Here is a 5,945-nt window from a genome sequence, read left to right as displayed (position 1 = left end):
GTTCTTCATCAGCTGTGTAAAAGCAAGAGCAGCCACAGCTTATTAAAGCTATGGATAAAAGAAGCTAACGCTACTGTACGAGGTGTAAGAAGTGAGGACAGCTCAACGGTTATCCTAAAGTTAGGAATGTTTATGTAAGGTTTTGGGAAGTTAGATAACTTGTGCACCATTTTAACTTGGTATAGGAACACTGTTAGGAAAAGGGCCTTTTCCCTAAATCAGGTCCTAACCCAAGTTACCATGGTTACCAAACAGTTAAAACAGAACCTGCTAGTTGGGAAGTTTTAGATTATTATATGAACAATCCTCGAGGTCTGATATGATCAATGCACGTCACAGACATCAGGCACACAGTGACATTTTCCCTCACTGCTATCTATGCAGCCAATCACAGACAGGCTTACTCATCAAAGGTTATCCCGTGGAGGCGTTGTCATAGAGATGGAGGAGGAGATGGGGCTTCGTTCTCGAGGCTTCTTATTTGCACATTATACAGGCTGTCAGGTCACTCGGAGGTGCACACCGCCTTGACGTCACGGGTTTGATTTCAAATGAGCTCTGCCACGACCTTTGTCATATGTCGTCCTCTCCTGCTTTGTGTTCATCCGACCTCTTAATGTAGAAATGCCATGACAATAATGTCAAAGGTTCCGGGGTCATCGGCGCAACAGCACAAGACTTCAGCAGGTAATCACTGGACAATTTGTTTTTGAAGAAATACTATGAAACAACGCATTTGGAATTAGGTAATAAGCAAAAAAAAAGAAAAGGTGTGAATGCAAATTTTAGATACTTCATATTAAGCACTTGAACCCCACCCCCACCCCCACCTTACCTCCTACTCCATGCTCCACAGTAGGAACCACACATGCCGGCATCATTAGTTCATCTTCCACTGGTCTAATGTCCATTCCATCTTCTTGAACCTGCACAAAAATACATTAGTGTAACACAAAATACAGCTAAGCTTTGAGTTATCTATTCTCACCATGTGCTAACCTGGAAAACCAGGTGAAATGCAGCAGAAAGACTGTGATTTGGCTGGAGGTTTACCCCTAAAGACACCTGGATGGAACTGCTCTGCTACCACAGGCTCAGAGGTTCCATTTCCATTCATAATTAATATGAAGAACAAAATAATACACTTATCACCTAATGGATGACAGGAACGTTATTGTAATATGGAGAAAATTCATCCTCGGACAGAAACAGAATCTGAGGGAGGGTCATTAGGTAGAAGTGTAATCGAGTTGTTAATTCAAGTCCAGGACACATTTGGAAAGTCTGACCCCAAGAAAAAACTGCTTTTCCTCACAGCAGCCCACCAGCTGGGGAGGGGGTTCGGTTCACCGCTTAGCTGTGTGACTCCAATTGGCTGAACTCCAAGTGACGTGCAGCCGGGCACCCGTGAACGCCGACGGTCCTCTGCGAGAGAAAATGTCACATTCTCAGGTCCATCAGAAACCGATATCCTTCCATTACCATACAAACTGGTCGTTTGGCCGTCTGAGGGGAAATCATGCAGAACATCTGACAGCGCTGCCTCGGCTCTGATTTCCTTCTGTTTTATGGCTCTGTTTGTTTTGCTGTGCAGAGGTGGAGGAGGCTGAGAGACTGAAAGAGGTGCAGTCATTTTAGCCGGCAGCAGGGAGCGAGTTGGAGGGCAACCCCAGACAGACAGAAAATGAAACGTAATTGAGACCATTTAATTTTTTGGTAAAACAAGGCACATGCAGAGGAAAGTGTCTCGAATTCAGCGTATTTTATATTATCACCAAAAAGGTGTCGTGAGATTCTGAAGACGTCTGTGATCATTCACTGACTAACAAACCAAAACTGGGTTTGGCTCTATTACCACGATGCTGTGACCCAGTGAACCAGCAACTCAATGAAACGGCCAAGACCAAGCATCCAGAAACAGCATTCACACCAGTAATACCAGTACAGAACTGGTTAGCATCAGTGGGTTTCCTCCCTGTTAAAACAAGGCACATGCAGAGGAAAGTGTCTCGAATTCAGCGTATTTTATATTATCACCAAAAAGGTGTCGTGAGATTCTGAAGACGTCTGTGATCATTCACTGACTAACAAACCAAAACTGGGTTTGGCTCTATTACCACGATGCTGTGACCCAGTGAACCAGCAACTCAATGAAACGGCCACGAACAAGCTTCCAGAAACAGCATTCACACCAGTAACACCAGTACAGAACTGGTTAGCACTAGTGGGTTTCCTCCCTGCAAAGCCAACTACACAAGCGACAATGCTAAATAAAGGCTTCAATGTCATGTTTGTTGGTTCACACATACAGTGGCTGAGAGCGCCTGAAAAACATTCCCACATCATTACTTAAATCCTTTTGTGACAACCCTGACAAGACAAACACCACCAATACGTTCAGTGATGTAGCTCTATTGGTCCAACCTGGCTGCTGGTTTGGTCTGAAGGGACTTAAGATGCTTTAACTTGCATTTTAATGCAACTTTAAATCTGCTGGTCAGACTTACACCTAGGAGGTAAGATGCTTTAACTTGCATTTTAATGCGACTTTAAATCTGCCGGTCAGACTTACACCTAGGAGGAACAGTCAGTCTCAAAGTGCAACAGCTCAACTGAAATCAACTCCTGTGCATGTAGCAGACCTATTTTTAACCATCTGACAGACATTTACATTACACAAGTGGCCGGACAGTGACAGACATGATCCATTGCAGCAATGCCGAAACCTCAGGTATACTGATATCAGCTGCTGATCGTCCCAGTGAGACTGACTCTTTGTTTGGGAACATTTGATAGCAGCTGGGGAGCGGATGTGTTTCAGCAGCACAGATACAGTATGTGAGGTATTTGGGTCAGTGAACACACGGTAGAAGCTACACTGTTTTGCTCCCTGTCAGTCAAGTCTGATAATGTCCTACTGGAGAGTTACTGGCTGGGGCCCAGAAAACATCTGACTTCATGTTTCTGTCTCTGGAAGCTGGTGTTTATTGATGTCGCCGTGTGTTATCTTGACAGAGCAGCAGTGATGTATCTGGGACATAAAGACCAGTCAAAGAGGAGCCTGCTCCCCTGGCAGCGACAGCTGTAAACACTCCACCATCTCTCACTCTATTTTCTTTCTTCTGTTGCTTTGGTTTAAAATGATCTCTTCAGCTTATGACTGTTTCAATCACAGGCATCTCTGCCACATCGTAAATACTGACTCCCACCTCCTGCCTTGACTCTTATTTCATTTTCCAGCACTTGGCTGTCTCACATGTTGGATCACAGGAAGATTGTTTTGGCAATCTGACAAAAACTGAGGCTACATGATGAAATCTAAAAGCTGGTTCCCTGTGTGTGCGTATATAATTACTTTATATGAATATAATTACTGTACAATTAGGGAAAATCATTTAATGGAAATGTTCATTGGTTCTGGCAAAGATTATGCTTGATTAATTATGTTAATTGATGAATTGGTGAGTTTGACTTACTCCGCTGGTTATTCAGCTCACGGATGATGTGTAGTACATGCACTTAAATTCATGTGCGCTCATATTTTTGATATTCAGCAAAATCACTGCTGATTCCCCAAGTCAGCTGTTTAGCCTGGTTCGTTTTACCAAACACCGGCACTGGGCAGAGGTCACAAGGCGGGGAATCGTCTAAAACTAATAATTCCTAAGGGGATTCTCCAAAGAGCAGGTTGAATTTGGGGTGAAATGTCTTGAACAATTCCATGTGATTAAATGGTGAAACTGTACATGGATTTTAAATTTTCACCCAGTGTGAAGACAAGATGATACACAACATGGTGCTTTAAAAAGTTGGGATTAAAATCATCTAAACTACCTTAAAGGTACATAAGGGAAACTGTGCATGTTAAAAAGGATTAATATTACATCAAACTGTCTGTGGACATAAACATGGACTGAGAAAAACTCCTAACTCATTAGTAATAATGGTGCCACAGTCGGGTGTTAGCTCCTGTCTTTTGGACCGACAGTAAACCCCCAGTAACACAGAGAAGCAGCTTCCCCTGGAGCAGAGAGACAAAGCTGAGACTCAGCAGGATGTGCAGATGCTTGCGGGGACAAAAACAGCAGATTCTGTAGTTTGAGACTGAGGTGGTTAAGCAGCTGGTGCAACATCTCAATGTCATTAAGTGGAGAATGACTCCGGGGGGTTTTCAGAGCATACTTCTCAGATGAGACAACCAGAGCAGGAAAACGTTGAAGAAAGCTGAGTTTTTAACCATGAACTTCATTTTAAAAAGAGTGACAAATGAAATTAGTAGTTAGAGACGGTTTAACTCCAACAGACGAGACCTCATGCCACGAGATTTCACATTAAAACATGACTATATTTGTTTGAGATGAGAGGTTGTCTCACAATGTCAATACACAACAGAACCAGAGCAGTAGCCGGCATGACGGAGTGTGAGGGTGGAATCAGCTTAGAAGACACCCCCACCGCCTTTTTACCTTCGGTTTGTGGAAAGGAGTTCAGTTAGAAGGTCAGATTTCTTACCAGACATTTAACCAAAACAAATTGTTGTGATAACCAATGAAGTCACTGAGCAGGGTTTATCTCATATAGCTGCCAAATGTTACATCAGTTAGCATCTGTCTTTGTCAAACGGAGCTGCTCAGGTACCACGTACAGTAGCTATAGATGTTTAGTCAGGCTGGTTTTAAAGTGAACGCTGTCTGGACCAGGTTTCAGTTCTTAAGGCTAATAAGCATAAGGTAATGCTGTAACTATTTCCAGATCTACTGCAGCCTGGTGACATTTGAGGTCAGTGACTTTTTTTTAAAATCACCAACAATAAAATATTTTAAGAACTGCTGACAGAAGTTGAGAGAAGGAACTAGGCTACAGCAGTGGCACAGAAGGAGACAGAAAAGCCAAGGAGGAAGAGGTCGGAACAATGTCCAATGTAGGAACAAAGGCCATCTCAAGCACTGACCATTTACTTCTGAGCTTCAGCAGCTGGTATGAAAGGCTGTGGAGCGACAGCACAGAGTGTGGACGCAGCGTTGAGGTGAGTCAAGGACACTCAGGCAGATGTTTGGAGGTGCTCCTTTGCTTCCAAGTGAGACCTGGAGGGGTATTTGAAGATGGAAGGCTGAATCTCCGTTGCTGTAAACACACTGATCGCTGTGGTAATTTGACTTCTGGCAAATGGAGTGGAAACTCCATCTAGTCAAGTGGCAGAGTGAGTCATGTCCTTGAAGAAGACACAGAGGCCGTTTTACTTCAGTGTTTCAGGAGCACACAACATTACATTACGGTCACTTTGGCTTGAGTTTAGAAGAACAGCCAGGTATGAAGCAGCGCTATGTGACTGACGAAGACGTGAGTGTTACTACTGCTAACAGGATATGACGCTGTCTGGACAGGCTTCATCTTTCAAAGTGTTTTATATTGGGGCAGAAGTAATGGCAGCAGATGTTAACAGAGCTTTATACCAGCAGGGGATTCAAAGCACCATGTGCTGGGAGATGAACTTCTTTCCCTTCAACCAACATGGAAAGATAGAATATGAGAGCTGCCAAGCAGGGGAGAGAGAGAGAGAGAGAGAGAACATTTAAAATATGCATAAAACTAAGCCACAATGCAATTTCCAGCTTTTTCTTTTTGGAAAACAACAAAAATAATTGTGCATAATGTACGTTCACTTCCTGGATTTAACTGCCGGGACTGTTTAGCTGAGCAGATGCTCGTCATGCCCTCGAAGTCGCAGACAAGTCTAGTTCCTTCAGTAATTCTGAAAGTTGATTGATTGACTGTCCTGCACAGAGCTCAAGTCTGGCTCAGCGGGGAGTCACCGCCTTCACGCCATCACAGCGGGGAGTCACCGCCTTCACGCCATCACAGCGGGGAGTCACCGCCTTCACGCCATCACAGCGGGGAGTCACAGCAGCTTCAGGTTTCTGTGGCAAAACGCCCCAGGGCCCCCC

At 44.0% G+C, this 5,945-nt stretch overlaps 1 long non-coding RNA gene across 1 annotated transcript in view; it reads right to left on the bottom strand.

Annotated features, from left to right (window-relative positions):
* Nucleotides 1–5,945, bottom strand: part of LOC109972951 (uncharacterized) — a 17,017-nt gene that overhangs the window by 8,077 nt on the left and 2,995 nt on the right. The window contains exon 2 of the long non-coding RNA XR_002276761.1: nucleotides 836–926. This is a non-coding gene — a long non-coding RNA (uncharacterized LOC109972951). The remainder of the gene's footprint in view (nucleotides 1–835; nucleotides 927–5,945) is intronic.

Source organism: Monopterus albus, unplaced genomic scaffold, assembly GCF_001952655.1.
Source record: "Monopterus albus unplaced genomic scaffold, M_albus_1.0 scaffold274.1, whole genome shotgun sequence".
Classification (NCBI taxonomy): domain Eukaryota; kingdom Metazoa; phylum Chordata; class Actinopteri; order Synbranchiformes; family Synbranchidae; genus Monopterus; species Monopterus albus.
Note: the sequence above shows the minus strand (reverse complement) of the source record. Positions and strands in the feature narration are given on the sequence as shown.